The following is a 27,292-nucleotide window of genomic DNA, read 5'->3' as shown; positions in this document are numbered from 1 at the left end:
CTATGATCATGTGTAGTCAATTTGAACATTTCTTTTAAATATCCCATTATATAGTGCTTTGGGTGCAGCTATGTGATGTTCAGATATAACCACCATGACGCTTTTTAGCTAGTTTTTAATTTAAGGTGACGTGCAAACATCTTATTAGCAGTTTTCGTACTTAAGGGCTCCTTAGTAGAGGCTGTATGTACATACCATTAGCAGTCTTCCGAGTGTTAAAAAATGCAGCTTGTGTACTCTAGCTTGATGCATACTGTGCAACATTCAAAATCTAAATTTAAAACCATTAAAACCAAATTTGTGTGACTCTGTAGGGGGCAGTTCCTGAAAACAGCATCAATAGGAAAAAAAAATAATTGTGTTATTCTTTTTTTTAATTTTAGATGAATGCTATGAAGACAAAAATGGTGCTTATTGTTATATAAAGATGGAAAAAACATTTTTTATTCACCAGTGCATTCTTTTTTCTGAATTCATAATCTGCAAGTAATGATTAAGTATTAGTTGTGGGAAATTTGCTTGTAAATTGCTGACATGGAAATTTGTACAAGAACAGAAAAAGCCTACTGATGTACTGCATGAGTTTAACTATTTTTTAGATATTTTTCCAAATTAGTTATGTACAAGGTGGGTAAGTATTATATCAGAAACAATTAACAACTGGTCTGTGGGTGCTGACTAAAAGGGTCAAATAATATTACATAACTTGGCAAAGCTAAATCATGTTAAATCAGCAGATTTTGTGCATCAAAAAGATGAAGAGAACTTATTAGTAGACATACATTATGTTCTTTCAACCTGTTTATTCATTAAGCATTCAGTTAATTTTTAATATTGTAAAAATTTTTTGTCAAGTGTACTGTTACAACATTATTTCACAGAGCAAACTAAAATACATTAATGTATAGGAGTGGTGAAGAGTGACTCAGTTATTTGTATGTAAGGTCATTTCAGGATTCACTTATTCAAAAATATCATTTGTTTTTTTTTTTTTTGCAAGGTGAAAATGAGATGGTCCTGCGGTGGGTTGGCACCCTGCCTGGGATTGGTTCCTGCCTTGTGCCCTGTGTTGGCTGGGATTGGCTCCAGCAGACCCCCGTGACCCTGTGTTCAGATTCAGAGGGTTGGATAATGGATGGATGGAAAATGAGATGGAAACTGTGGGGGGGAAAACATGCAAACCGAATAAAGATCAAATCTCCTTTTCTAACTTCAAAAAGGAGGATTTTTATTTTATAAAGGAATGAGAGAGAGAGGTTAGGGCCTTCCTCATACTCTCATTATTGCCTCCATAAATGGGACAATGCCAGAGAGCATGCTGCTAGGACAAGTTCAAATACTATCATCATTAATTTTATTTTTCTCTTCTCCTAAAGTAGTAAAATGACTGTTGACCTTGTCTCTTTTAAGGACCAGTATGCTTTTTGGACTTTTTCTGCAATGCATTAAGGGTTTTCCCAGATTACTAATTGAGCAATTTAAATTTCATTTGTTGCCTACACTGTACTGCTGCCTAATATGATACATTGTGTTCTATCCAATGGTCTGTGGGTTTCATAATACATAGCAAGAATTGATTTATATATTCATTTTTTTTCCTTATATACTGATTATCATAGAACCATTTGAATGAGATAATACAGGATTTTGTAATACACCCCTTTGATTACCACTATTTAATATTTACCTGAAAAACAAAACGTAGCCAGCATATTGAACTCATTAATTCCAGCACCCTTATTTCAATGATTTTTTTTCTGATTTCCTGAAGACAGATTTATAAAACTTGCATATGCACAAAATTGAGGACCAAAATGTCAGGATTTATTAAAGAGAACTTGACAGGAGAATCGTGTGTATATTTACGGCAACTCTGACTCATCTGTACGCAGCATTTTGACAAAATTGGGCAATAACGACAACGTTGATCATGTAGGTAAATGCAAACAAACCAGCTAAATGACGACTCGCGTACATGGTAATTCTTATCACCAAGCCATTATTGTAATGTGTGTTGACATGACAAACATTAAAACTTCAAAAATGAAGAATATGATGTACAGACTCTATTTTGCTTCTTTTTAAGAGGACTAATGCTGCTTATTTGTGCTGAGGAACTTATTTTGATTTTCTTCAGTTTATACAGGCTACCTGTTATCACTTCTCAAGATTAGAAAACACTGCAGTCACTTTTTGTCAATTGTGTGAAATTCAAACACAGGTTTAATTCATTCCCTGCATACAGAAATCTATAAATATCATACCCTACAGTCTCGTCATAGCCTAATGGTTTGACACAATATGGCTCGTTTGATGCTGCCTCAAGAATTTGCAAATCGTCTTATATAAAGGTGTTCCTGCCTTGTGCCCTGTGTTGGCTGAGATTGGCTCCAGCAGACCCTGTGTTAGGATATAGCGGGTTGGACAATGACTGACTGACTGACTGGCTTATGCAAAGGGAAAGAGCTTTTAGGGTTCAGTGGGATTTTTTTTTTGCCCATAATGATAACTGTTCCATGAGCCGTTTTTAGGCTCCCAAGTGGAACTACATGCTGAGTTGAACCCTGCTTGAAAAGTTATACCAGTTCATATTGAGGTTTTAGCAATGGTGTAATTTCTGGCAACATCCATCTACCAGAGGAAACTGGCTGACAGGTCAAGAATATCTCAGCCAAGCTTTTCTCTCTCATTCCTGCTGTGCTGTAAACCATAAAGCAGTTGACGAGAAGCGACATTCAGTTTGGTGTGGGTGTATGGGCCAATATTAAAAGACAATTTACAGTAATATCTAATTTTCCTAATGTAAATGGGGTGATTGCTTGCACTCATGTTGCAGTAACAGCAATATGAAGCTGCTTTTGTTAACTGTAAGTAGCAACATTCCATTAATATACAGTATAAATCATCTATGCTTCTCAAAAAAATTAAGGGAAGGCTTAATCATGACAATCTAACACCAAGTCAAATAAGCTTCAGGGATATTGATCGGTCTAGTTAGGAAACACACAATTGTGAATCAACTGCACCAGCTTTGGTCCAAATGAAAGTAACAACAGGTGCACTGGAGAGACAATAGCAAGACAACCACCCAAAAAAGGGAATGGTTTTGCCAGTGGTGGCCACAGACAATTGCTCTCTCCTTAACCTTCCTGACTGATTCTTCTCTAGTTTTGCATTTTGCTAGTGTCCTTGTCACTATAGGAAGCATGAGGCGGTACCTGCAGCCGATTCAGGTTGCACAGGTAGTTCAGCTCCTCCAGGATGGCACATCCATACGTGCTGTCACAAGAAGGTTTGTCTCCCACCACAGTCTCAAGAGCATGGAGGAGAGCTGTATCTGCTCCTTTGTGAGAGAAGGGACAGGAGGAGCACTGCCAGAGCCCTGCAAAATGACCTCCAGATGACTACTGGTGTGCATGTTTCTGACCAAACTGTAAGAAACAGACTCCATGAGGGTGGCATGAGGGCCCAATGTCCTCTAGTGGTACCTGTGCTCACAGCCCATCATAGTGAAGCTTGATTGGCATTCTCCAGAGAATACCACAATTGGCAGCTCTGCCATTAGCACCCTATTCTCTTCATAGGTGAGAGCAGGTTCACACTGAGCACATGTGACAGACGTGAAAGTGTCTGGAGACGCCAGGGTGAACGTTATGCAGCCTACAGCATTATCCAGCATGCCTGATTTGACGGTGTGTCAGTGATACTAGGCAACGGTACACTGCCTGCTGTTAGGTACCGGGATGAAATCCTCAGAGCCATTGTCAGATCTTATGATGATGCAGTGGGCCCTGGGTTCCTCCTGGTGCAGGTCAATGCCCGGTCTTTGTTTGGCTACTGTGTAGGCAATTTCTGAATGATGAAGGCATTGATGTCATTGACTGGCCCACATGTTCCTGAAACCTGAATCCAGTTGAGAACCTCTAGGATGTTGTGCATCAGTGCATCCAACGCCGCCAAGTAGCGCCATAGTATGAAATTGAATCAAGCCCTCAATGAGTTGATGATTTTGGTCTCCATTGACCGTGGTTACATCATTTTGCTCTCAATGATTTAAACATAAATAAATAAACATTTCCCACATGACTATTTTGTTCATCAAGATCTGATGTGTGATTTAAGTGTTCCCTTGATTTTTTTGAGCAGTATATATGCAGTATATGATGCCAGGATGAGACTGACAAATGTCATGGCTTGATGGCCTGGGTCAACCCATGATTCATTTATTTTAAGTAGCATTGTCAGGTGACTTGCTGATGGTGTTGCATGTGATGGCTAGATTGCTGGAAAGGTAAGTGGGTGAATCCTCAGTGTTTCATAATGCCTGTACTATACATTTTTAATGCAATCACATCATTTCATGTGCCAGGTGACAATGGCTGTGCTTTTAGATGCTGGTTCCTTACACCTTTTCCCAACACCCAGACAGCACAGGAGAGAAGCTATAATACTGTGTGTACTCTTTTTTGCTTAGTTGTGGAGTGCACATAGGACTGGTCAAATGTAGGTGTAGGTATCTGGATGTGTCAACTGGCAGGCTGTTCTACTAGCCAACTAAGGTGTGCACCATTGTGATTTCATGTTCTGTGGCACAGCATAACAGTCTTCCACACCCTGACCTCACTAATATACAGCCAGATGACCCTACTCTCTACTGTCCTACCAACAACTATGTATATTGCATTTGCATGGAAATTACGCTCATAAGTGTAAAGTGAATTATATGATTCCTCAACAGCTGTTTCACTTGCCCCATCTGTATCTCTGGACTGATCTGGCATAATGCCAAAATAATAAGGCAAAAACATAGCACATAGGTGTGCCTTGTCTCCCTCCCATTGCACTTACAATCTGCTTATGAGGAAATTTCTGCTTCTTCAGTTCTACTTTGACCATTTTTTTTTTATTTCCTGCATGGTGTGGCAGGTTCATGTCACTGCATTCATGGCAGCAGTAAAATGTTACCACTGAACATATTTGTGCTTGTTGTTGACACCTGCACTTATGCTACCACATAAAGGCCATTTGCATGATCTACTTTAGATATTGAACTTCTGTTTTCCACTTTTCAAAGTTTTTGCTTTTCTTCTTTTGTCTCCATTGTCTCACCTCACTGGTATATAGTATCTGTTCATTGTATATGTACAAGGTTGATTAATATGGTCCGTGTTTGGTTCTTTTACTTTGGCAGATTTTGAGGTGCATTCACATATGTACATTTACAAGGTGGTTGTGATTTATAAAGGTAAATTGCATACAATTCTGCATACATCAGGTTGCATAAATCAGGTTTTTTTATCATATGCATTTTTCTTCTTTTTGTGTTTTTTACACTTTAATCCAGTCAAAGTTTTATAAATATGACCCCCTAGAGCTTTTTATATGAGCATCAGTGGCAGGAAGAAATCAACTCTGGATAGGGAACTAGTTCATCAGAGGGTAAAATCATGCACGTACTCACAATCACTCATACAGGCTGTTTACATGACAATTTTCCTATCACTACTACAGGCCCATCAGCAATTAATCTCACTAGTGTGCATTTCGGATGTGGGAGTAAAACTGTATTACACAGAGAAAAACCTGCATGGCTATGGGAATAGAATGAAAACGTCCTGATGTTTACTTTCATCAGTAATGTGTTTCCGTAACTGTGCCCCAAATATAACATAGTTGTGTTCCCTCTTGTTTAAATATGCCCTGCTCAGAGAAGAGCACCCTTGCATTTAGAGCCATAACAGTGTTCATGTCTAGCCCTTCCATGGCTCGTCCTTGACGACGTGATGTGAACTGAGTTCTTTACTGTTATGACTCTATGTCAGAATGAACAGACAAGTGGCCAAACTGGTTGAGCTTAGTAAGTAAGCAGTAGTAGTAATTTCTGTAGCCTGGACTTGTATGTATGTGCAGTGCCACTGCCATATTACAGTATTATTGAACAGCTTGCACAACGTTTTAAACAGGTTCATTTCACCCTTTAAAAACAAATGCAGCTTGCTCATAACCTTTGCCCTTACACATTGACCATTGGTGCCATATTCTAATTTTTGTCTTTTTGTTGTTGGTCTCCCTATCTATATGTTGGTATAATAATTCAAGCAGTGTCTGTTTAATATTTCTAACAGACTGTACAGTCCATTATACAGTTCAAAAAATAACTGGGAGAAGAAAACACACCAGAAATGCTCCTCTGACCTAGAGTGTAAAATAGCAGGAATATATCAGAGCAGCTCAACTGGCAATTTTTTCAAGGATCCTCATCACACTGAGGTAATCAGTATGCCATGCTTAGCTAAGATCAGCCCTGGGCTCTTTTGTCATGGATTATTGATGAGATTTGAATCCCTTATATTTTAATCTAATAACACAATTAAAAGTGACAAGAAAGAGATTCAAAGCCGAATACAGGAATGTCTATTTTCATGTAGAGCACCTTCTCATCTATATTCGGAGAGGACTGATAAATGTGCTTTGCTTTTTAACAAGTTTATTATGTGTATTTATATTGATTCAGTGATGTTGATTTTATAAATGATATAAATTTCTTTGAAAATATTTTATGAAAGCCTGGCTAGAAAATAATATGCTGTTGTCAAAGCTGACTTTAGCAATTCTATTTTATTGAAACAGTTAGTTAGTAACCTTGGTGCTGCATGTAATCTACACGTCTTGGAATACAAGACTAATTTCTTTCCATCCATGCATCCATTACAGATCCATTTCAGGACTAGAATCTATCCCAGAAGAACGGGGCACAGCTAGAATCAATCCTGAATGGGTTAAACTGAACATTTACCAAATAACCTAACATTCTTGTCTTTGGAATGTTGGTGGAAAAATAGAGTACACAGAATTTAAAAGGAGGGGAGAGACATGGAAACTTTGATCAGACAGGTTCTCAAACTCAGGACTTGGGAGCTGTTAGACAGCAGTGCTAACCTTTGTGCCATCCCACCATTTGTACCCCAGACTTAATTTTTGAACTGCTTGATCTGTAGAGAACAAAATATTTTGAACCATTCAGCTCCAATGTGACAAATTAATGTCTCTGTGGGTTTTTTTTGATCTGTCAAAATTCTTATGTATAAGAATATAACTTTGTTCTCTTTGAAAATTACTTTATAAGAAACACTAACAAAGAGATAAAAATGACTAAAACTTTCTTTACTATATAGGCAGACTGTTCCCTTGCTTGAACATAAGAACAAAGAAGCTGCTTTACAAAACTGATAACACTTTCATTTTTTGGCAGCTTGCAAATTCCAGTGATAATCTTAAGGGAGGGATGTTGCCATGTACTGTGTATATTTCACCTACTGAAAAAAAAATCCTGTTTAATTTATGATTCTCATATAACAGATCTTAATTGCAATTTCACTGTATATATATATATATATATATATATATATATATATATATAAAAACCTGAAAATTACATGCAGGAAAAGGAGAAATTGTTGATGGAAGCACATCAGTACTCCAGTGCTTTCTGTGGCTATACCCAGTCAACTCTGATTGTAGCATTCAAATAATATCAGTATTTCATCAAGCTACTTGTGATTGCGAAACGTACATGTGCAAGCAGTGAAGCATGTATATGAGCCTGTGCAATTTCAAGTAGATCAGATGAAAGCTTAAAAGTACAATCAATTATGTTGTAGCTCAGCTTTTACATTATACTGATTCATAGATAAATTATATAGTTATCAGCACTCCTCTAGGGGTATGGCCTGCTCTCTTGTAGAGAAAAAAATAAAATCCCCCGTCTGCACTGTTTGTAAGTCTGCACTGAGTAATTGATTTGATTAATTTCTCCTTTCAATCATTTTATGTACAGCTTGCCCTAGTGAGGAGAGTGTCATAATGAAACAAGTAAAGGTTTTCATTTGCACTTCCCAGGTTGACACTGGATGGGATCCCTCCAGTGTGTCCATGTCCTCTTCGTGTTGAATCCTGGGACACTTTTAAATCATCTCTGTCCTGTGAGTTTAATATCTTAGCCAGGTCTCCTCTCTTGGCCTGTGTTCAAATCCTTGTTTTATGACGTTTTTGTTAATTTTTAAATCATTTATCTATGCTAATGTGTTTCTTTTGTTTATTATCTACATTGCATACTTTGCCTTGGTTACATTCCATGTGTTTTATGGGCTGGTTCCCCCAATAGGCAGGACCACCTGCCAATCACTGCCGGGAACTCCCTCCACCCTCCCTCAGTTCCTATCAGTTCTTTGTGAATGTGCTCTGGAGTGGGTGAGTTATTGTGCTTTCTTGTTATTTTCTGGAATTTTGAACCTTTCGCCACTGCATTGTGTACTGGGATTTTGTTTGCTTTTTGGAATTGCTTTTATAAGTGTTGTATGCCCTTTGTCCTCTTTGGAACTTCACAGTTTTGTTCAGAGTATTTTTGTAAAAAATAAATATTTTTATAAAGATTCTTCTAGCCCCTTTTTGTGTCTAGCTGGGGATTTTTCACTGTGTTTTCACCCTTTAGTGGGCATTATTGGAAGTGCTTTTGGAACTCTTGGGACTTGCATGCTTTGGAACTCCCTAGTTTGCAACATTAGGAAATTGTTGCCGGCTAATTGCTACACATTTTATAGAGGGTTAGGTATAAATTTATTAGTACATTTCACCTGTAATTTGGTTGTTTGGAAAAAAAAAAAAATATTCAATTTAGTTTAATTCTTTATTTGTACTTACCCTTAATAAATGAAGCACACACAAAATACATATAACATAATTTCCAAAATATATATGCAATACAATAATAAATACAACTTATATTCAGCAGTTTTCCAAAATTAGCTTCAATTTTAGTGTCAAGCAAGGGCCAGAAAGAGAAATTATGATCAAATACAAGAGTTTCAGTCTTGTTTGTCAGTACTGAGGGCCAACTTGAAATATAAGCATGTTGTGCTAAAAAGGATAGCTGAAAAAGGACCAGAAAAACAAGAGAACAGCACAAGTCAAAAGAATGGTATAAAAACAGGCAAGTACTCTTTATTGGAAAGTCATTCTACCAAAACAACCAAAAAAACAAGGCAAAACTCAGAGGGTCAGAAACCAGAGTTAAAACTGTCACTGTTTAAAAAGGAGCTCATACTACAAAAGAAATGGAAGATATTGTGTTAAATTATGAAGAATCCAAATACTTGAACATTACGAACAATGTGCCCCGATCTTTTACAATGGTGGCATTGTGACATTAGATACTATACAGTATAACACAAGTCACATGATTGGCAAATGATTGTGAAAACTGTAAACAAAATGGTGGCACCCAGCTGAAAAGTTAACAAAATTGCAGCACCAACTGACTACAAAATGGCATCACAGAACAATAATAAGATGCAAAAATTTTAATTCTATAATGAAATTATTCTAAAACAAATCTAAAAATGAGATGGTTTAAACAATCCATCAACGCTTACCAGGTCTCCAAGGATAGATCAACAGACAGAGGTGATACTGCACTCATGAACAGTAGCACATGCCGGATTAAGTCACGTTTATTGTCGTGTGTACTGTACATAGCACAATAGCATTCTCGCTTGCATGACTCCTCAGAACAACAAACAACAACAACAACAACAACATTTATTTATATAGCACATTTTCATACAAAAAGTAGCTCAAAGTGCTTTACATAATGAAGAAAAGAAGAATAAAAGACAAAGTAAGAAATTAAAATAAGACAACATTAGTTAACATAGAAAGGAGTAAGGTCCGATGGCCAGGGTGGACAGAAAAAACAAAAAAAAAACTCCAGAAGGCTGGAGAAAAAAATAAAATCTGTAGGGGTTCCAGGCCACGAGACCGCCCAGTCCCCTTTGGGCATTCTACCTAACATAAATGAAATAGTCCTCTTTGTAGTTAGGGTTCTCACGGAGTCACTTGATGCTGATGGTTATACAGACTTCTGGCTTTTAATCCATCCATCATTGTTGGAACATCATGGTGCTTTGGGTAGATGGTGGTGGCACAAGCCACCACCAATAGGACACCGGAAAAGAAAACAGAAGAGAGAGTAGGGGTTAGTACAAATTTTGAATGAATAGTAGTTATAATGAATTGGATATACAGAGTGTCAGGATTAAATTACAGTGAAGTTATGAGAAGGCCAAATAAACTAAGTCTACATAACATGCTATGGAACTTAGGTAGTGCCATCAACTTAGGACATGTTATAAACTGGTTTCATTTTTAAATTTTTTGATATTCCTATGAACTTTCATAGTTGTTTTGGCCATGTTTGTGGTTTTGTATATTGAGTAACATAAATCTAACATTTGTTTATAGATTCAGAATGTTTTTCAAAGAGTTAAAAATCATTAACAACTTTCTACATAAAGGTAGAGCTGTGCACTTCTCTCTTATCTGAGTTTTACAGATTTAAACAAAACATTTCACTAGTGTATGTTTTGCTTCTCACTTTACTCTTGCTGTTAAAGAACCTTTTTGCTACGATTTGTTGACTACAGTTATGGTTTCTGGTAGGGCTTTGTTAAAAAGATAGAATTGACTTTTCAGTATTGACTTTTGGCTTGTTTCTCTGACAACATTTCATCCCCTTGTCCTTTCCATCTAATATTCTGTCTTGTTTTACTGAGGCATAATAGGTTCTGGGTGAAAAATGTGTGATCCAGATAGATATTTCCGTCAATGCTGGGGTGTAACTCTTAGTAAATCAAAGAAACACTTTTTTATAGAAATTTCAGATAGTGGTACATTTTCTCTCCGTAATGTCATTAAGAAGCAGACTGGGCTAGAAACCAAAATTGATTGAGGGTCTACATTTTAGATCAAAGCATTTCAGGCTTTCTCACAACTAAAAGCAGAAGCTGGGTGATCAGCACTGAAGACTATGGAGCAGCATTTACATAGTCAATAAAAACTAGACAAGACCTTGAAAAAAACAAACACCATGGCTCTCTCAAGGCTTCACTGTCAGTAATGATAATACTCCCAATGATTTTGATATTTATCTTATATTTGTATATTCTGATCCACTAACTTTGGTAGAGAAATAGTCTTACTAATATCCTACGTATGAAGAGTTTCTCAATGACATCCTGCCCAGTGCCGGTCTCTGCTGTGTGCCTAATGCTGTCAAAATAGGGTATGGTGCTCCACATCCCTAAACTGGATTAAGTAGATGATGGAAATGTATAGATGGATGGGTAAAAATAGGGCTGCCTGAGATGAAATTAGATCTTTAAACATCAAAATAATGTTGAAGAGAACAGGCCATACAGCAAAATAAAGCTCACCAATCCTTTCCTATCCTCCTAATTACTCCAAAAATAACATGAATAAATAAAAGTTAAATTTTGAATGTCTCTAAAGTCATACTGTCAACAAGACTACTTGGTAATTGTTCTCTTTGTGTTTATAATACTAATTCCTTTCATAATTTTAAAAATTTCAGTCATGTCAACTATTCTAAATTTGCTTTAAATAAAAAAGTTAAATTCCTTTCATCTATCTTCATAGTTTATACTATACCTCTGAGTCCTGGAATCAGTCTACTTCTCTGGACATTTTCTAGCACTGTTATCCCAGAGAGCAAAACTGTATACAGTACTCCAGATGAGGTGTCAACAGTGCATTATAAAGCTTAAGCATAACTTACTTTGACTTGTACTCTACACATTGTGCTATATAACCTAACCTTCTGTTAGCATTCTTAATGGCTTCTGTGCTCTGTCTGGAAATTCTAATGTTGAACTCATTTAGTGGTGTTATAATTGAGTAACACAGTGATGCAGTGGTGTCTAGATTCAGGCCTGAATGGTTACCCAGGTTATCCGTCTCTTTCCTAGGCTAAGAGGTAAGAGATATTGAGGAGATGGTGACCTTTGGGCCCTTAATGTTCACCCTACTGTAGTTCCAGATCTCTTATCCTAGCACCTGGCATTGAGACATTACCAGGTTTGGTTACCTGTTGCTAGTCATTGTCTCACAGGCTTGTATTTAACATCCATAACCCTGGTGTATAGTGGATGGGTTGTGTTGTCCATGGGGATAAAAATCAAATGTGTTTTGATCACAAGAGGACAATCCATTACAATTTCAGTGAACTGAGACAAACAGTCAACCAACAATGCTATTTAGAAGGGCTGAACTGAAATGGTTACGGGAATCTTATTAAAGGAAAAGACAGGACCTGTGGCCTGAGCAGTGAATTGTTCATGAAGCCATGATGCACTCATTGTTCGCAGCTTCCTGGCTAAGAAATTAATTACAAAAAAATATATATACTTATTCACCTGACTTGTGAAAGTTTCTTGTGATTTTTATAGTTCTTCTCAAAAATAAAAACTGCCATTGAAAGACAAAGATTTTTGGACTTTTCTGACATCCAGCATAACATGACAAAGGAACTCCAGCAAAAGCAACATTCTGTAAGTAAGTGCTTAGCTGAGGATTGTGACTAAAGCCACTAGTACGCAGACACACGCACACACACACACACACTTTCTTTCTACAGGTTAATTCCCGGAATTAAACTATCACACCTTGTAGGTTTTAAAGTGTTATTCAGCACTTCAAATTAGAGGTGTGTTCTGTAATTTGTATTTGTTTATTGGGAGAGTTTATTTAGTGCCATTACTTAGTATCTGGAAGGCTTTAATTTGAAAAATTACTGCTTTTTGTTGCCATTAATTCTGCTTCGTTTTAAGTCTCTTGTAGCAAGGTAGTTTTTGTTTCACTGTTTTCTTTGAAACCAAAATCCTCTTAATTGTCTTTTAATGTGTGTGTTTACCTTGATTTGTGAGTTTTAGTTTGTAAAGTAAATGGAATGGATCTCTTTTAACACATTTTTGATGTATCTCTTGTGAGAAGCAGCCCAGACACAGACAGACGGACATCATATTTTCTCCCAACACACGTTTATTTACACTATTTACAAGGTCCAGTACGCACAAACCCAGTGCCTCTAGCACCAATCCCCCAATGTCCAGGCCTCTTCTTCCAGTGCCTGCTTCCTTCAGGCCGTCTCCACTCCTCTCCAACACGACTCTCGTCCACTTCCACCCGACTCCAGTCATTGTTTGCAGGGAGGCGGCCCCTTTTATACACGCCTGGATGGGCTCAAGGTGCTTCCCGACACTCATCCGCGGACACTCCCCTGTGTGGCGGAAGTGCCGGCTGTGCTCCCGGAAGCCCTCCGGGTGTCCCCAGTCTTCTTCCCCCCAGCACTTCCGCCACACCAGGGTTCTCCAGGCATGGGGGCGCCCCCTGGTGGTGACCACGGGCCCCTACATGGTTGAGCTTCCCAGCTCTGTACCCGTGGCCCCCAAAGGAACCAGGGCGGTCGCCCCCTCGTGGTCCGGAGGAGGCATGAGCCCTCCTCCTGTCCTCCTGGGCATCCCGGCTGGGTGTCACCCCCAGCCGCGTGCCACACTCTCCCTCTCCGCCCATTTGTGGCAGGCCATACATAATGAGTACCCTTAGACTGCCATAATATTAAGGCAACCAAATGTCCTAGCTTTACGTGTGGAATCACTTTCTGACTTTTGAGTTAATAGGTAATTTGGCATCACATTGATTTTAAACATATTTATGTCAAATGCTATATAGAATTCAAACAAATCTTCCAAAAATATTATTCAATTTAAAATGAACTTCATACAAATCGCTTTTTAAGTGGCAGATTCTCAGTGCATTTATACTGTTTAGACTCTCCCAAAAATAAATGCATAATTTATTCATGAAAATACACATTACACATCTCAGAAAAGATTAATATTTAGCTTGTAACATGTATAAAGTAATAGAGGCACAGCTGAGGATGATCAGCATTCACCTCCATGCACTTCTGAGAATGGCAAACAAACTGAGCGACAGGTGTTCACCAGGATGCTGGGATTCCTGCACTTGAATAATCAATTTCATGCCTTAGTTCTTGTAGTATTAAAGATTTGATTGCGATTCATTCCACCTGCCATGTGTATATCACACTAGTAAGAGGCATATTACATTTTGGTTCGACCATTCTTCACACTTCACTTTCTGCTCACACATGCTTGTGCAATAGAACGAGCTGCACAGATACAGCCACCACGTCCCCAGCAACAAATTCCTGATCCTCCAGGAGAATTCCCTGGGCTTTCAATCCATACTGGAGTCCTCGGGCATATCCTAGATCTACATCTGGTTCTTCTCCCGGTGGGCCAAGCCTTGTACAAGTAGGGAGGACATCCCTGTTCCACCATAGATAGCACCATGAATGTGAATTAATAGATTTTTTTTTTTTTTTATTTAAAAATTTATGCAACTTGGGGCAGCACGGTGGTGCAGTGGGTAGCGCTGCTGCCTCACAGTTGGGAGACCTGGGGACCTGGGTTCGCTTCCCGGGTCCTCCCTGCGTGGAGTTTGCATGTTCTCCCCATGTCTGCGTGGGTTTCCTCGCACAGTCCAAAGACATGCTGGTTAGGTGGATTGCTAGTGTGTGTTTGTGTGTGTCCTGCGGTGGGTTGGCACCCTGCCCGGGATTGGTTCCTGCCTTGTGCCCTGTGTTGGCTTGGGATTGGCTCCAGCAGACCCCCGTGACCCTGTGTTTGGATTCAGCGGGTTGGAAAATGGATGGATGGATGTATGCAACTTGGAAATTTACAGCTAGGAAGAGACTGAAAAAACATTGAACTGGGAAAGTCGACAGCCACCTCTCGGAGTAATAAAGTATATAGAGAGTAAAATCACATTAGCTTCCATTATTCGTAAATAATCTAGGTTGAATTTTTGGGATTTGACTGTTTGGATGAGCTACAAAGCATGCCATCATGTACTATTTCAGCATTCTTAATTGTAAACATCACTAAATGTAAAGTACTAGAGCAGCATAAAGTAAATCTATGGAAAGCTATTCTAAGTTCTTACCCCCATAAAATAACTTCTTCAACAATGTCAATAAAATTTATGCTTAATGTATTTTAAAAAGTGGATATATAAAAAGATAATTACAGGTTAAATAGCCTTTATTGATCAGCAAGTTGGAAAGCCTTTAAATGAAAATTAAATGAAAGTGTGTGTATGTTTTTCTGGGGCATTTTTTTAGTACTTCTAGCATGAGTGCAGGAAGCAGAGTTCAAACTTTGATTAATCTATTTGCTGCCAGAGTGTAATACTTTTTTATTATGATGTCTGGGTACTGTTTTCCACAATTAACCATATGTTAAACCTGCAACATCACCAGAAGAAACTGCTGAACTCATTCTGAGAAAAAGGAAATTACTTCTTTTTTTTCTGGACCAGCTGTTTCTGTCACAGGGTCATGCAGAACTGACATGTGTTCTGACAGCTTTGGGCATTGAAACAAACTCCTCAGATTAATTTAATTTAATTAATTTAATTTTATCTCTCTAATTAACTGAGCATATTTTTTGGATGTGGGAATCAATTGGAGTCTCCAATGAAACTGCATGTTTAGACACTGCATACTCTATAAAATGGATAAGATTTTCACTCCTGTCCTGGAGATGCAATTTGGCTGCTTTATCCATTGCATGGGCGAAGTTTGACATTTAGGTTTTGGGTTTTCAGATAAGCCATAAAAAAATAATTGCATTTTTGGGTGGGAGTTGAATTGAATTTAGTTTTGTTAAGTTTGACTTGATCGTATGGAACATTACATGTTGCTTTAAATAAATTCAGTAAAAGTAAAAAAAAAAAAAATGCAATTTTTAGTCTCAACTGCACTATTACAGTATATATGTATATCATATGTGTCAAATATTGTACATTTTTTGCAATACAAATTTACAATTTTAATAAGTTTCATTTACATTAAGCTATTCTGAAACAAAATCACAAAAACATTTATTAATACCATTAACGATATTTAAATGTCAGAAGACATTGCTTTTTAAAATGTGTCTGTGTATTTTAATTATGATAAAATAAGCACTTTCTTATTTTAACAAGTTATGATTACTTAACCAATTAGAAAGATGGAGTGTTTTTATTTTTTGTTTGCTTCACCAAAGAGATAAATATCATATTTTCTTTTTTTAAAATATTTTGTCACAGGAGTGAGTGCGACTAGTGATGGAGATTTGCTCATAGCACATGTGGCTATTTATACAGTCACGCATAAACGCTGTGTACACATGTACTACCATTTCAATTGTGTTAAATTGCTTTGTTTTGCCGAAATGAGCAGCTATCAGGTGTGTAAAAGATTAAAAACACTGTAGTCAGCTGAAGTGACCTCTCTCAAGCTGAATCTGAACCAATAAACTAATTTTAAATTGAAATTGTGCAGAATATTTATTGTGAATTAGGAGTTCCAAAGCATGCCCACTAGAGGGGGATATCAACATCAATCGCAATTTTAGGGCAAACATGGAGTCTTTATAAATTTAACTAGCTGTTAAAGCCTGTGCTATAAAAAGCCCGGGCTCCTAGAAACTATTAAAATCATCAGGAAAAAAATTGAAATGCAGAGTCGGCCGTTTCGTATTGCGGACATGCTCACCCCCCCTTGTCTATTAGCAGCTAAGCAAATTTCTCTCTCCTCTGAGGTTTCGTTTTGCTGATGTGCTCACCCCCCCCCCCCCCTTGTCTATTAGCAGCTAAGCGTGTTTCTCTCTCTCCTCGAAGGTTTCGTTTTGCCGATGTGCTTGACCTCACTCGTGTATTAGCAGCTAAGCAAGTTTGTCTTTCGACGCCGGTTTCACTTTGGCAACGGAGTCACTTTCTTTCAGCCTTATGCTGTAGCATCGTACTTCTTTCTTCTTCTGAGTGATTTACTTAGGGCCACCTTTCCGGCTCTTTGAGTGTCATGCTGTAGCCTCGCACTTCCATGCTGGACAGACAGACACACACACAATTCCACGCAGAGACGTTTATATATAAGATATTTATTCTTCACAAAACTGCTTAGAACAAGAATGGCAAAAATAAGTTTCCTGTAATACCAAAGGCAATTCAAATGAAACAAGTCCCAATATAGATATTCAAAGAATCGTCAAAATACAGAGCAGATGGTCTAAAACCTAGAAATCTAATTAATCAAGAAAACTCGCCACTCCCAGGAATGTTCAAAATTAACTGCCAATAACTGTGAGAGAACCTCCAGATTTATAGGGCGGAGGGGAATTGCTGACAGTGATTGGCAGATGGGCCTGCCTCTTGAGGACCACCCACAAAACACTTGAAACATAACAAAGGCAGCTTACATACTTAAACAAAATCAAAAACAAAGAATTATGCACATAATCAACAAAGGTAACGTTACCATAATCAAAATAAATCAAAGAATCAAAAATTAAGAAAAGAGATATAAAACATGTATTTGAACTGAACACTGGCTTTAGCCCATTTCAGGGAGAAAACACACACACACACACAAATCATAGGATAATTTAGCATCACTAATTCACTTATCCTCTGTGTCTTTAGATTGTGGGAGGGAACCAGAGAAAACCTACGGGGAACCATGTGCAAACTCCATGCAGCGAGCACCCATAGTGTAACCTCAAACTCCTTACTAAAAAGTATCAGCTCTAACACTGCATCTCTGTGCAGCATATTTGTTAATTATTAACACGTATATGTTACCTGTGGCCTTAAAAAAGCATGAATTACCTTTTTTTTAACCTATTTGATACTTATTTTAGTAATACTGTACATTCATTTGGGGGGGGTCAGGCTCCACTGGCCAGTCCTTAAACTCCACCCATGATCAAATACACTATGATGTAAACCCACAAATTACAAAATTCACTTCCTCCTGATCTAGAGTGGCTCTCATTTGAAATAGCTAACCTTTACTGACCTTTCACATTTTGGATTTTCTTTAAGTCTTTCCTTAATATCGATTTCATGTTTTTTTTTATTTGCCCAGAAAGGCAGAGTGGTGGCTCTGAGGCTAAGGATCTGCGCCAGTATTTGGAAGGTTGCCCATTCAAATCCTCATTAGTGCCAAAAGAGATTTTACTCTGCTAGGCCATTGAGCAAGGCCCTTAACCTGCAATTGCTCCAGGGGTGCTGTACAATGGCTGGCACTACACTCTGACCCTAACAAATTCCTAATACAAGAAACTGTATAAGAAAAAAAAAGAAATACCTATGGCTATTTGTCTTTTTTTGTAAGACTTACTTTTAAATTGTACATATTTTGAAGGCAGAGTACATTGTAGCCACAATGGTTTAGATTATTAGCATTCATCTACTTACCAAATCTAATTTTATAGGATAATGAGTATGTCCCTAAAGTCTGGCCTTTACCATTTTATGAAAATATTCTCTGTAGGCTTGTATAGCAATAAACAGTGCAGGTGAGCACAGTTAATTTTTATCAGCCATTTTACACAGAAAAATAGTGTGTATTTCCTGGCTAATGCAAAAGGCAAATTTAATGATTAAATGGCACTCAAAGCAGTCACTTACAGAGTGGCAACATGAAACCATTTGAGGGTTTAATTTTTTTTTTCTTATTAAGAAAAAAATAAATGTATGATTACCTATAACACTGGTCAAGAAAGATTTTGTTACTTAAAAACTCTGGATGTTTTTAAAAATACTTTTTCATGCTAATTTCAGAAATGTATTCAGAATTTTTCTGTCACCCGTAGTTTTTCAATTATGTATTTTTTAGGCTGTATGTTTAGTACACAACCCTTTATTAGTGTCTTTGTAGTGTTTATAAACATCTAGGGACAAAATGCCTACGAACTGTATGAGTAACAGTTTCTGCTACATTTAGTCCGTTAACATTAAAAACTCAGAAACATGATTTCACTCCACTCATTAGAAGATGTTATAAGCTTTGTTTTGTTTGCAAAGTGAGTGACAAGTATAAGGGTTTGGCCCTCATATTTGCTGTGTAAGACTTGTGTCAGCCTCCTCACAGGATGGGCAAAAGGTTCTCAGCATATGAATTTTTGTATATCTATGATTTGGTGAGAACTAAAAGACCATTCTACAGATTATTTTTCCCAAGCAAACATATCAGGGATTATATTGAAATCAAAGCATACAGTGAAATATCCTAATTTACCATTTGCCATGATGTCTGTACTTCACATTGAGGCAAAGCCTGCAGGAGACATCACACCAACTATCGTTTGAGTATGTAGATAATAAAGATCTTGTAAAACAGAGTTTCTCGTCTACTCGGTCACTGCCCACTTTTGCACTTTTGGGTCATGAGTTGCTGTTGTTTACAAGTTCTCAAGAGCAGTTGTCTCCTTTGTTACCTTCTTCCAAGAGAAGACTTTCCACTGAAATACACATCCAGTTTCATATTATATGAAATCAGTTTTTTGATAGGCCAACATATGAGTTTTTTTGATATATTCAATAATATTTTTTTTCGTTCAGTTAGAATATACAGCTTTTTGTGCATATTTGTATTTTTGATAAGTGCTGCGATGGTTGGAAATTGATTTTTTTTAAATGGAAGTATGTATTTTAAGCTGTCTAGCTTGATGTCTGTCTACATGAGTATCTGTGGCATGCATAAATCATGAAAAAATTCAGATGTGCTTTACTTTGTTGCACCCCGAACAGCTGCATAAATGCTAACCAGAAAAAAGAAAAGTTGAGCTCTCCAGTTTTAGCATTATTTCACTGGTTACCTGTGTCCTTTAGAATTGATTTTAAAAAGCCTCTAATGGTATATAACACCATAAGAAATCTTGCTCCTTCCTATATTTTGGATAATATATTATTCCACGATGCCTCGCAGTTAGGAGATCCGGGTTCGCTTCCCGGGTCCTCCCTGCGTGGAGTTTGCATGTTCTCCCGGTGTCTGCGTGGGTTTCCTCCGGGCGCTCCGGTTTCCTCCCACAGTCCAAAGACATGCAGGTTAGGTGGATTGGTGATTCTAAATTGGCCCTAGTGTGTGCTTGGTGTGTGTGTGTGTTTGTGTGTGTCCTGCAGTGGGTTGGCACCCTGCCCGGGATTGGTTCCCTGCTTTGTGCCCTGTGTTGGCTGGGATTGGCTCCAGCAGACCCCCATGACCCTGTGTTCGGATTCAGCGGGTTGGAAAATGGATGGATGGATTATTCCACGAGCTAAGCATAAATGAAGTGGTGAGACAGCGTTTTGCTGTTGTGCACCAAAAATCTGGAATACTTTACCAATACAGATATGCCAGGCTAACACAATGGATTTTTATTTAAATTTTTCTTAGCTACATTTTAGTTGTACTCCCAATAGACTATATGTACATAGAAGTATCACTTTCTCTAGGGATTAGCAGTCTTTTTTTCCACCTGATCGAGGCACTGTGAGGCCAACTATGACACTTGAATGAAAATGGGAGCCCTGGCTCTGGTGGATCCTCAGAGATAAACCTTGGAAACAATGAGGAATGACTTTAGAACATTTGTTAGGTGGAATGTCCCGTGGGGGCTGAGTGGCCTTTTGGCCTTGGAACCCCTGCGGATTTTGTTTTTTTTTTTCTTTTCTTCAACTTATCTGGAGATTATTCATCATTTTCTTTCTCTCCTTCTCATTGGATTTATCTTTGGAAACTTATAATATGATGTTATATATAAAGACTAATTTTCTACAAATTATATATCTAATTTAGTTAAGCTAGTGTTCATTACTATTCTTACCTAATTTAATTTGTTTCTCTTTTCTTATAACATTTCTTTGAGATCTTGTAAAGCACTTTGATCTACATTCTGTATATGAAATGTGCCATAGAAATTAAATGTTGTTGTTGATTGTGTAGCAATATGATGGTAAACGTCTTCTGTTAAGTTGTTACCGTCATTATCTAAATTTATGCTTCATAACAAAGATTTCATTACAACATTGTCATCCAGAAACTTTCCCTATCTCATGAATTTCAGACAAATTATGTCACTTTAAATATTTTTGAATAATTTGTTTCTTAACACATAGCAACATGACACCATGTTTTGTGAAAGAACAAAATGTGCACTTTTATGCTCCGTTACTATGGTTTCAAAATAGTTTCATATCAAACATTTTTTTCTGTCTCTCCCAAGCAGACATAAACATTTCATGACTTACATTGGAGATGTGCAGCATTTTCAGTTTACAATTCATTGGCTGTGTTCATGACTGTAACCATCCAGAATGAGCTTCAGACCTATGCCTGATGTTTCCAGGATAGGTTCCTGCCTCCACAATGCTACTCTTGGATCAATCGGTTTTGAACTGTGCATGTATGTTTAAATATTTTATTGGATTAAAAAAGCATGCTGAATTGGTTTTGGCTGTTGGATTAAACCAGTCTGATGATAGATCAGTCACTATCTTTCTGGAGTTTGCACATTACCTTTTGGCTTAAAGACATGCCTGGTAGGGTAATTGGTCACTCTGAAAAGCCCTGGCATCCTTGGGTGTATTATTGTGTTCTTGAAGGCCAGAAGTCCACATGACTGTCATCATCAAGTTCTTCCATGTGAACCCTGAATACCATGAGGACTGATTGAGGTCATTTACATTAGGTAGAATGCCTAGAGGGGGCTGGATGGTCTCGTGGCCTCTGAGCTCCTGCAGATTTTTTTTTTCCTCCATCCATCTGCCGTTTTTTTGTTTTTTGTTTTTTTCTGTCCACCATAGCCATCGGACCTTACTTTTATTCTGTGTTAATATTGCCTAATGTTATCTTTTTTCTCTTTCTTCATCCTGTAAAGCACTTTGAACTACATCATTTGTATGAAAATGTGCTATATAAATAAATGTTGTTGTTGTGTATGGTGTAGTAAACTTTTACCCTACCCAGGACTGGTTCCCATCTGTTCCAATGCCTCTTATTGAATCAGCAGATTCATAAAAATGGGTGGATGAATTAGCTGAAGATGACACAAACAATGTTACTTTTCATATCTCTTAACAAGCTAATTTTACACTATTGTAACATCAGCTTTTGATAAAACCGGTCTTTTCTTTTGCCTATCGAGACTTGGCCAACAGTCATAGAGCCTCACACACATACACACACACACAAAAATAACTAACCTATTATATGTAGTTTTATTTTAGTTTCCTTACTGTACTAATAGTTTCCTTTCCTTTTAGTTGAGGCTGTTTTTCTCAAAGTCTCTGTGCCGTCAAATTACTAGTGACACCCATTTGTTGCCTGCTTGCACACCCTAAGAATTTATTGGGAATGCTGGTATCTGAACTTGTTTCACTATTGCCAACTAATTACATCTTTTATCGCCATCTCTCAGGTTGTTTAATGAGGCTTTTGAAAATCAAAATGCATTCAAATTTTACTGATGGCTCTGGCAATTTTAATTAATTGTCAAAGCTGGACATTAACAAGGCAGCACCATTTCTGGCTCATAAGTGAAGTGATTTTTTTTTTTTTTTTCCTTTTGCTTTGCCTAAAGTTGATTAGCACGCTCTGACCTTGCAATATCGGTTGCGTTGTCCTCTGAAGGAATGGCACTTGAGATCACATCACTGCTTAAAGTATTTGACTTGCTGTCAAATAGTCAACAGAGATGCAATTTAGCTGTTAATATAGATTTACTTTTAATAACTTCTGGCTTTTAATTTGCATGAATGACCAATTTTATGGTTCTAATGTATTTTTGATAAAGGCTGCTAGACATGCCCCCACCTTTATGTGCCCTCAGTATAGCGGGCTAGGCCACATCAGTTAACATGCAACATGCACAATTTATCAAAGTCTAATAAAATAATGTGGGAGTTTGTTCAATGCTTTTGTTTCGTAAATGAAAAATTAAGAGAAATGATAAAGTGTTGGAAATGATGTGAGGAAGTGTAAACACTTAGCAGTGTTTTGGCTGAATTGATCACTTAAGGCAGAGAACAGTAATTTGAAATTCAAACAATTCTGTAATTCTCCAGCCATTGATTTCATGCTAAGCTTGTTTTTTTTCACAGCATTGTCACTTCCACACCTGATTGGTCATTTTGTCAATGGCCTTTGAGAGAATAGTCAACTGTTTAATGAGTGGATGTTCAATAGAAAGATAATGATATTTACTGTAAATTCAGCTTGTCCAAAATACTCTCAATATACGTGACCTTCGGTATCAGTTTAATCTGCATCCTGACACCAACTAAATAATGTAATGTGTAAAATTCACCTTTTCATGTATCTTATATTTAAAGTGTCTGTTTATCATTAGCTTGTTTGCTATATTTCAAGTGATTAGCAAAGTAAATACCAAATCAGCATAATAAACAACCCATACTGCCAAAACTGCTTTGAAGATAAGTTGTATTTAAAACTTCAGGGCCCAATACAGTGAACATTTATTACATAATCCACAACCCATGAAAAGGAAAATACAAAAACACCTCGTTTTAATTAATTTTGTAAATATTGTCACACACATGCGCATCAGAAACCGCTTAAAGGCTCTGGTGATAGTAATCACCCGCCAAACAAGGGACTGGCACTGTGTTCTAATGCCTTCTCCCTTCCTCCTTCTGCAGAATGGACATCATGTCTGTTATCCGCTCTCCTCGATCCACCGCTCCCTGCTTAGAACCCATATGACTGGAAGTTAGGCCATTTGAGTTCAATTCTGAGCTCCTGTCCAAAAGGACGTTATCCGCAACTTGTTTGTGTGTTTTTCATTACATTGTCATGTCAAATATATGGAGTCACCAACATTTTAACATTGTTTTTGTCTCCTCTTTACAATATTTATATTAAGAACAATTTGGCAATTGATTTAAACTACTATGAAAAGGAAGTCATACTATTTCAGTGAGTTTCGTTCTTCTATTTATCATGCATATCTATGCAATTTTTCTTTCCCAAGAAATAAGTCAAATACAGGGTGGCATAATGGTTTAGTGGTTCCCACTGCAGCTTCATTGTTCTGGTGATCTGAGTTCAAATCTGTGTGGAGTTTGCATGCACATCTCCCTTAACAGTGTCACTATATGTTAACCTACACATTTTAGGAATAGGAAGGAAATTATGTTAGTTAAGTTCAAATTATGCCAGCATTAGTGAGTGTGAGTGTGGATGTGGGTGTCTGAAATACTGCAGTACTGTGGCTGCACATCAGATATTAGTGCATTTCTTTTAAAAGAAAATAATGGTATTTACAGCAAAAGGGTATTTAATGAACTAACTTTTATAATAGTTGAAGCAATATTTTGACACACGACAGACATCTTTTCCTTTTTTTTATTTTTCACAGAAGCTTTGAAATAAAATAATCACTTGAGGGAAGTTCCACTTCAGTGGATTTTGCTGTTTTTCTCCTAGTGTTCCGATTTCCCTCCTATGCCCTAAAGACTTGCATGATAGGTTACTTTGCCTCTCTACATTCAACCATGCCTCAGTGTGTGGAGGTGTGGGCACTTTGAGTGTGGCCTGTCATAGACTTGAGCCCTCGAGCCCGGGTGGGTCCTTCCTTGCTTCCTGTATTATTGAAATAGAATGTGTCTGTGGTGACCCTAAAATCAGATTAAGTAAATTAATAAATGGATGGATCTTTGTATTATGCTGTAATATAAGTAACAGACTCTAATTGAATCTGAGTTTAAACTAATCCGCTCCTTGCCACTAATATTTTTTGCTGTGCTTGTGCTGACTTTACTTTTCTGCCTATCATCTTATATTGTTAACCAGTTCTATGTACATGATTTATTTTTTTAGACTCTTACGAGGTAATAGGAATCAGTCTTTTATTCTACTGCTATATTACGTACCTTGTTACGTTTTCGTAGTCATCCTTTATTTTAGAAAACATCTTCTTTATGTAACACTTATAAGATGCTGTGTATATATAAAAGATTAATAAATGAGAATTATAATATATTCAGGATTATTTAAAGTTGGCAATTTTTCATTAGGTGACATTTTTTGAAGCTCTTCATAAAATAGTGACTGATTTTTTCATTAGACACAAAAGGTTGTTAGAGTTTAATACATAAACTCAATAACCTGCCTCTCTTTATATGAATATACAGAAATCCAAAACTATTTAATGTAAATGATCATATTTATGGTTACTCAGAAGCAATGAACCCTACATGACCTCATCCTTTGAACAAGAAGTAAAACTTGATTATAGTACTTAGAGGAGATGTCTAGTTCACTTATCATTATTACAGAAATATTGTACTTCATTAGTATTGACTATTCAAAGTAGAACAGTCATGTGGCATGTAATTCATATTAACTACAATTAGCGTATTGGCCAGAGGGGTAATATTCCTTTCTTTTTAAAGAAAAGTCATGTAAACAGTGATATCTGTTTTGTTAATATTAAGTCATTAAGTTAAGTTACTTTACAGCAGTAGTTTAATCACTGAGTTAATTAAAAGAGACTGGCTTCCAGAATGGGTAAATGAGGGCAACTTTAATGTTCGATTGAGGCTTCAGAAATGGACAAGTACAATTGTACTAGAGCTGCAGCTGCTACTAAACATTGACACTTCATCTTTTTAGCATGACTGATTGTGTAGCCCGATTTATTTTAAAATGAAATAGTAACAGACCATTGAACTGCAGAACACCTGCATTATCATGGCAGCGTTTTTCTTTTCTTTGCTATCTGTTATTATGTATTATGCTAGTATAGTCAAAGATAATCGAATTGTTGATCGACATCTTTAAGAAAAAATAAATATACTGCATATGTATTTATATGCGAAGTCTGTCAGGAAATTAATATGATTGAGGAGAACTTTATTGTAAAAATTATTTATTATGTCAGTCCAGTCCAATTGCAAGGCAAAAGTTTTAAATTTTCAGGCCTGAAAAGGAGACTGGCTTGTCGGAGCTCTCTTAAATTTGCTCTTATGACACAGCCTGTTCTTAACCTTTAATGGAAGTTCTTGATCACCTCTAAAATTGAGAATGGCTCCGTGAGACTATAGTTATATACTTGTATATCACAAAGTGTCACTCAGTGGGCCATGGATTTTAGTGCTGCTCACTGCACTTATGCTTTTTTGCCAAGTATGCCTAAAACCAGTAGAACTAAGCCTCTTAATCAGTATATATTTACATTATGCAATAAATGAATGTCCTTGTTTTTTGAATAATATATGGTTGTAATTAGAACAGTGATATATCTAGAACAGCAATTTGAACAATGCTATAAATATAGCATAAACCCCATGCACGTCTTGATGTTTTCCCTCGTTTATTTATTCCATGTCATTATTCTGTTCTGAGGATGGAGTTAGAAAAATAAACTTTAAATTAATTTTTGATATGAATTAACTATGAGTCATATAACTTGTAAAAATACCTTTTTATACTGTATAATAGTGATTTGTTATCATGTGTGCCAGACTGTTTTTATTTACTGTTCTGTTGCTATTCTTAACATAATTGGTTTTTATTAAGTGAAATCTGTCTTCATTATACCAAAAATAAACTATATGATGTTTCTTATTTAATTACTTTTCATTTTTATATAGCATCAAAAAATTAGAAAATTAAACTTGGAAAAACGACAATAAAGCTTATGTATTGTTTGTGCCCGAGTCTATTTTCTTCTTGCATTGAACCAGCTATGCGTTTAAGATGGTAGGCAGCCGAGTATCTATTGCAGTAAGCAGAGAAAGTTTCCTGCTGTGTTTTCTGTTACGCATATACAGTAAAATATGACAGAGGGCTAAACTACTGTAATAAATTAATTGACAAAAAACCTTTTTACTAAAACTGAAATTATTTTGCATATGAAGTGTGCTTTTGTGGAAAATATAAATGCACACATCACAATACAACAAATCAATTGAAATTGAAGTTGTGGTGAGTTTTATATCATAATTTATTTCTTGGTTTTGAATTTTTTTTTGTACTTGAAAACAAAATGACATCACTTATTAAATTAAGAATTATTTTTTAAAGCCCTACATTTTAAAGGATGGGCGTTGCAACAATACATGCTGCAAAAACAATGTTAATTATGTTTGTACAAAGCCTGTGCAACTTTAGCCTTTTAATGAACCTGAACAACAAACCCTACATAATTCTATCATTATAATTTAAAACTAAATGAGAGTTTTCATATAACAAAAGAAATTGAGAATAAAGCAAGTTTGACTGATGAGTGTTAAATGGAAATGTAAAAAAAATAGTTATAGTAAATACAAATAATATTTTAAAGCGAGTCACATTTTGTGCAAAGCAGATCTTGTAATTATGCAGCAGCACCACTTAAATGGCTTCTCATTTAATAAATACAAATGCATAAATATCCACAAAACTCCAATGCAGCTTTTCTAGTTTCTAGAGAACCAAGTGTGTAAAACATTTCAGTAATAAAGAGGCATCATTTTTTATGATTAAGTGATTTTATTGAATAACTGTGAATGTGAATGTTTAGGTAATCTTTTAATGACTGAG

General features: G+C 36.7%; 1 protein-coding gene across 3 annotated transcripts in view; it reads left to right on the top strand.

Moving 5' to 3' along the window:
• The window catches only part of astn1 (astrotactin 1), a 1,266,263-nt gene that overhangs the window by 136,350 nt on the left and 1,102,621 nt on the right, over positions 1 to 27,292 (top strand). The window lies entirely within an intron of this gene.

The sequence above is a fragment of the Erpetoichthys calabaricus genome, chromosome 10 (assembly GCF_900747795.2).
Source record: "Erpetoichthys calabaricus chromosome 10, fErpCal1.3, whole genome shotgun sequence".
In the NCBI taxonomy this organism is placed as follows: domain Eukaryota; kingdom Metazoa; phylum Chordata; class Cladistia; order Polypteriformes; family Polypteridae; genus Erpetoichthys; species Erpetoichthys calabaricus.
Note: the sequence above shows the minus strand (reverse complement) of the source record. Positions and strands in the feature narration are given on the sequence as shown.